The sequence below is a fragment of the Lycium barbarum genome, chromosome 5 (assembly GCF_019175385.1).
Source record: "Lycium barbarum isolate Lr01 chromosome 5, ASM1917538v2, whole genome shotgun sequence".
NCBI lineage: Eukaryota > Viridiplantae > Streptophyta > Magnoliopsida > Solanales > Solanaceae > Lycium > Lycium barbarum.
The window spans coordinates 55430439-55436438 of NC_083341.1; positions in this window are offsets into that span (position 1 = coordinate 55430439).

Consider the following 6000-nt stretch of genomic DNA (forward strand, 5'->3'; position numbering starts at 1 on the left):
GATAACCTAGTAAATAAAAGTACATGAATTCATTCAGAAGGGAGAATATATCGCATGAGAGACAAACACATTGTGCACTCAAACAAAGAAAAATGATTGTAGTTTTTCTATTTTTTGGCATAGTCTTTTCTGCCTTTCCTATTGATTTGTCCCCTGGAATGGACCTGTTCTTCATTGAGAAGGGCGAATAAAGCTTCCCCCTTACCTATGTGTCAGGTTCATAGGGGTAAATACATTCAAAAGAGAGAAATTTTAGCGGCTCATATTTCAAATAAAGATCGCCGCGTGGAAAACTCATTTTTTTGGGGGGTTGGGACTTGGTAACTCAACAGAAATAGCTCTTTATGAAATATCTAGGTTGTTAGGTCTAGGTATGGTTCTACCTGCATGCCATAGCCCTTTCTTATGGTTCTACCTGCATGTCATAGCCCTTTCTTCAAACGGAACGAAAAGAGATAGAATCTAGTTCTCCTTTAAAAGGGGTCATGGGGGAAAAACCCAGCCCTCGTACATGCATTAAGCAATGACGGCTCAAACGAAGCAAAGCTAACGAGAAGATGCCCTGTGCTCTATCAATCTAGTCACAATCTTTCCAGCAAGCGAGCGAGTGAGACTGATGAACCCGGACCCCCGGGAGGAGGCCAGTCTTTTTCTCTTCTATGTTTCTAATCTAACCCATACGTAGATGAAAGTAGCATTCGGGCATCAGTGGAGGCGCTAAGCGCTAAAAGTGAAGAAGCTTTGAAGCCGATTGAACAATATATATATATATATATATATATATATATATATATAAAGAAGAAGGAAGACAAACATTGGTATGCATTAGGTATATTTTGCAGTTATCTTGCTAGCAATGCATTTATTATATAATCTCAACTTTTTATTAATCAAGATAAATAGTGATTAATTTCTCTCCCATCAAGAGGGTTCTCTTCAAAACATGGTCCGAAGGGTTGTGGTGACTATTCGCAGGCAACGAATGTTGTCTCTGTTTGTAATGTTATTTTTCTTATTAATATAAAGGTGGGTACTATTTATATTAAATAAAATATTTAAGTAAAGAAAAAAGATGTTTATGTTCTGTACGTGCGTTGCACGTGTAGTCCATATCATTTTTACAGAATACATATATATTTAAAATAGTAAATGCTACATATTGAAATACATTTGTTTTAATTATGAATGACAAATTTGAATATCCCATATCAGAAAATTAGTAGAAAAAAAAAAGTCAAGAAAAAGGATAAGAAATCTACAGATATGATCATTTTCTTCTAGGTAAACAGAAAATTTAAATTATATAAGCATCTGAATTCTAAGTATTTACCTTAACACGGCAGAGTCAGTCAAAGAATTTTCATTGTTGGTTGTAAACCACAAGGGTCAAACAAATGCACATATATCTTTTAGATTGGTGGTCAAATTTTTACTGATCCGTTTAAAATTATGTGGTCATATAACTTAGGCAAATTGTAGGGTGGAAGTAGATAAGAATATAAAGGGTGAAGATAAATGTATATTCTTTTTTTTTGATGAATAAATGTATACTCTTCCTATAGATTTGGTTTTTCACTCTGCAAGTTTTCAATGAAGGGGAAGGAGTAGAATTAAAATCCTGATACCTCTACAATAAATGAAAATAGACCTTCTGTTCACTAGTCACGCAACACAGTGTTTCCTTGGAGAAATAAAAAGGAGGAAGGCATCAACTAATTAAGTCGCAGATTTGGATAAATAAAGAAAGAGGAATCCTTGATCTTTTTTTGGGAAAAGTGAGGGGAAACTGCCATACGAGTAGAGGAAGTTAGAAATAGGTCTCTGTTCAAAACAGGCGTGAAGCTTGCGTCTATTTGTAGGGTTAAAAAAATTAAATAGGGAATTTAAATATATAATAAGAGCATTTTAGTAATTTAACTTTTAAGTTCTGGAATTCTTACTTTTAATATATATAAGAACAAAATACATAACTAAATCAAGGAAGTTGAAAGAAAAAGATTAAATGCGTGTGCCTAGACTCCAACACAAGACCTAGCATACCTAAACTAAGGGCATAACCAATAAATTGGAACAGTACAACTGTTGCTATTCCTCAACTACATTTCTCTTTATCCGTGAGTCAATAAGGTAAGTGCTAAACTCAGACAAATATTACTATCTGGTGCTGGGACATAGGATAATTATGTAGCTAAATCAAGGAAAACCAAATAAAAATAAAAATTAATGTGCGTGCCTAGACTGAGACTCGAACTCGAGACCTAGCGCTTCTAAATTAAGGGTGTGACTAATTTGCTGGAATAACATCATCAACCCATTTTTGTCACCCAATATCCTTTGGCCCCTCTTTGGTGAGTCAATTAAGGTTCAAAAATGAGTTCTCAATATTTAGTAGGACGTTGAATGCAAAATATAGGTGTTTTGTATTTCCATAATCAAATTGGCAATTGTTTTTCACAGTGTTTTTTCAAAAAAAAAAAAAAATACAAAGTGCAAGTTCGATGACCATCTAATAAAAAATCAACTCAAAAAACAAAAAAAATGCACATCCCTAGACTCGAACATGGTACCTAGCATTTCCAAATTAAGGGAGTGACCAATTTGCTGGAATAACATCATCTGCCCTTTTGTGTCAGCCAAATTTCTTAGCCCTCTTTGGTGAGTCAATAAGGTTAAAAAATGAATTTTCAATATTTAATGAACACAAAATACTTGCATTTTGTATTTTCATAATCAAAATTGTAACACTTTGTTACTTTGTTTTCCCAAAAAAATACAAAGTGCAAATTAGATGACCATCCAAGGAAAAAAAAAAAAAAATTATTGTGCGTGCCTAAACTTGAACTTGGGACCTAGCGTTGCTAAACTAAGGGTGTGACCAATTTGTTGGAATTGCATCATCTGCCTTTTTGTGTCACCCAAATATGGGTATCCTTCTTTGGTGAGTCAATAAGGTAAAGTGTTTAACTCATAGAAATATTACCATCTAGTTTTTTCCCAATCTGAAAACTTCTAGATTTGTAGTTGTTGTGGCTTTATGAAGAATGTGTACATTACATTCGGCCTTGTTCCTTCGATATAAGAACACATATATAAAGTTTATAGAGGTTAAATTTAGATTTTCAAAGCATAGTTACTCTCCCTATCCCGATTAATGTGATTGTCACGACCCAAATTACGAGTCATGATATCCCCTGGTAGGCGGACCATCCCCAAATTATTGCTCAAGTATAACAAAGGAAAATGCGGAAATTAAGTGCACCATTGTTATATAATAGTCTTGATACTATAAATAAGTGCGAAAAGATAATCAAGTCTTTACAACCCCAAAATCTGGTCTAATTCATACAAGAGCTTCTAATCAGTACAAGTCTGAAATACAAATAAAAGTTGTCTGAACATCTAAATAAGCGGAATCAAAAGATAGGAGGAGATCTAGGGCTGCAAAACTATCTGATGGCTCACCTTGTAATCTCGAAATAGGCAGCCTCAGGATCAGTCACGAGGCCGAATGCTGGAACAAAGATCAGTATCTGCACCCATAGAAAAGATGCTGCAAGTGTAGTATGAGTACAACCACTAGTACTCGTAGGTATCACAGGCTGACAACGAAGGGAAAACAAATACAGGATATAAAGATTGAAGTCAATTCTTAATACATCAGTTCAACTTAGCTTCACCACTAAGCCCAATTAAATCACGAATCACACTAAGAAAGTCAACCACATAAACACATAAGGAGAATAAGAGACAAATAGGTATATGAGTGCATGAATGCAATGCAATGGCCAATATCAAACCTGGTACACACACGCTAGTGGTCATTCCATCTAGTCGTGACCCATGGGGGACTCGCGAGGTCCATATACCTGTCACTGTACCGCCCGAGGTCTTTTCCCTTCAGACTGTGACCATTCACTGTATCGTCCGATTTTACCGCTGAACTGTGAGACACTCACTGTACCACCCGAATTTACCGCCGAACTGTGAGACACTCACTGTACTGCCCAACTTTACCATCGGATTGTGAGAACAACAACCTTACCGCATTCTGATTATTATATCATCTCGTATCTTTCCTTCATAAATATTTATACAGATGTGGAATAAATGGATTATGAATGTAACAGTGTAACATTTCATGCCAACAACATTATAGACATGAAGTATGAATATGCGTAATCAATGATATTCATGTACCAACTCATAATTCTAAAGCAAACTCCTTCCACAATTATACGAGATATGGAACGATGAGGTAAACAATCCAATCACAAGAACATGTCAAATCACGGCTATCATAGCCCACATAAAAATAAATCATACCAAACCACTGGATTTATCACCACAACCACGCCTGAAAGCCTAACATGATTCCCTCTCATCCTAACTACCCAACAATATACACCGGTACCCCATCACGTCTAATACTCCTTCAACATTTATAAACCATATAAGCCCTCCAATCGGAGTCTAAAGAATAAACTGTAACCTACCTCAAAGCCGAGCAGGCGCCATGAATCCTCAAGCCAAAGCTTTACCTTCCGAATGATCGAAGTCTAGCAAGCATAAATTCTATTTCAAAATACGAATCTAAGGATACTTAATAAACCGTAAGAGGATTCTGGTCCAAAAAGTCAACCCAAAAATTCAAATCTAGAACCTGAAGGCCAAAAAGGTAATTTATTGTGAAATTGAACTTAACATGATCAAATTAGTAATCTATACGGTCATACGAGTCCAACAATACCCAAAATGCTATACTTAAATTGAAACCCCAAAATTTACCAACCCTGAGCCCCCAGGAGCAAAACTGAAAATTAAATTAAAATTCATGTTACCTATAGTCTAGATAGTCCATAGCCTAAATTTCATGAGAATCTAACAACAAATTAACCTTCAATTTCACTATTTAGTTAAAAAAATCAATCTATAGAAAAACCTTATTTTCCTATGTGGGTTCATGGATTAAAAAGGAAATTGGAGGATGAAATCATGTAATAAAGTTTAGAAGAGAGTTATAATCTTACCCCAATGATGAATCTTGAATTTGGAGCTTGGAATCACCCAAAACCGAGCTCTGGATCATAAAATATTTGAGAATGAAGTCCCCTTTCGAATTACAAATTTATTTATTGTTTCAGTGATTTCCTTTATCGCGATAATGGAGCCTCTTTGCGATCCCGATGACGTGTGACCCGGCCCATAGGACTTGGTTTTCGCGAACGCGAGGCTTCGCATCTGGCCTGCCCAAACCCCCTTTTCATGACCGCGAGGAGGCCCACGTGAACGCGACTAGCGAATGCGGTACCTCCCTCATGAACGCGAAGAAGGAAACCAGCAAAACTGAACCAGAAAAATCTAGTTTTTCACAAACTCAGAATGGATACTCAAAACTCACTCGAAACCTCCCGGAAACAAACCAAATATGTAGAATGAGTATAAACGATATTACGAACTCGCTCATGTGCTCGAATTTCCCAAAAGAAGTCATCTTGACCCAAGGTTGACCATGGTCAACTCCAAAATATCCAAAAATTATAATTTCAACCAATGACCCGAATCACACCTGAACGCCTCGGGACCCAAATCAAAAGTTCAACTTAGTCACAAATAACATTTCTGACCTAATGGAATCGACGAAACTCCAAAAATGACAAGAATATCCCCGATGTTGACTTTAGTCAACTCTTTTCACTTTTTCAACTTAGAAATCTCTAAAGCCCTCAAACCCACTCAATTGCCTCGGGAGCAGCATCACCCTGCCCCGCAAGTCATAAATACAAAACGAGACTACGGGAAGGATATTTTGGATAAAATGGGGTATAATCACTACTATAATCACTGCATGTGCCCATAGATCTAGCCCTTTTGCTTTGCCTTCTATTACTGTCGCGATCACCCCTTTGAGGTTGTTGTCGTCCCTCTAAGTTCTGGGCATGGGCTTGTATTCGAGAAATATCTATTCTTTTTTACAAAGAGGCCGTCAAGCAGTCCTTGAAC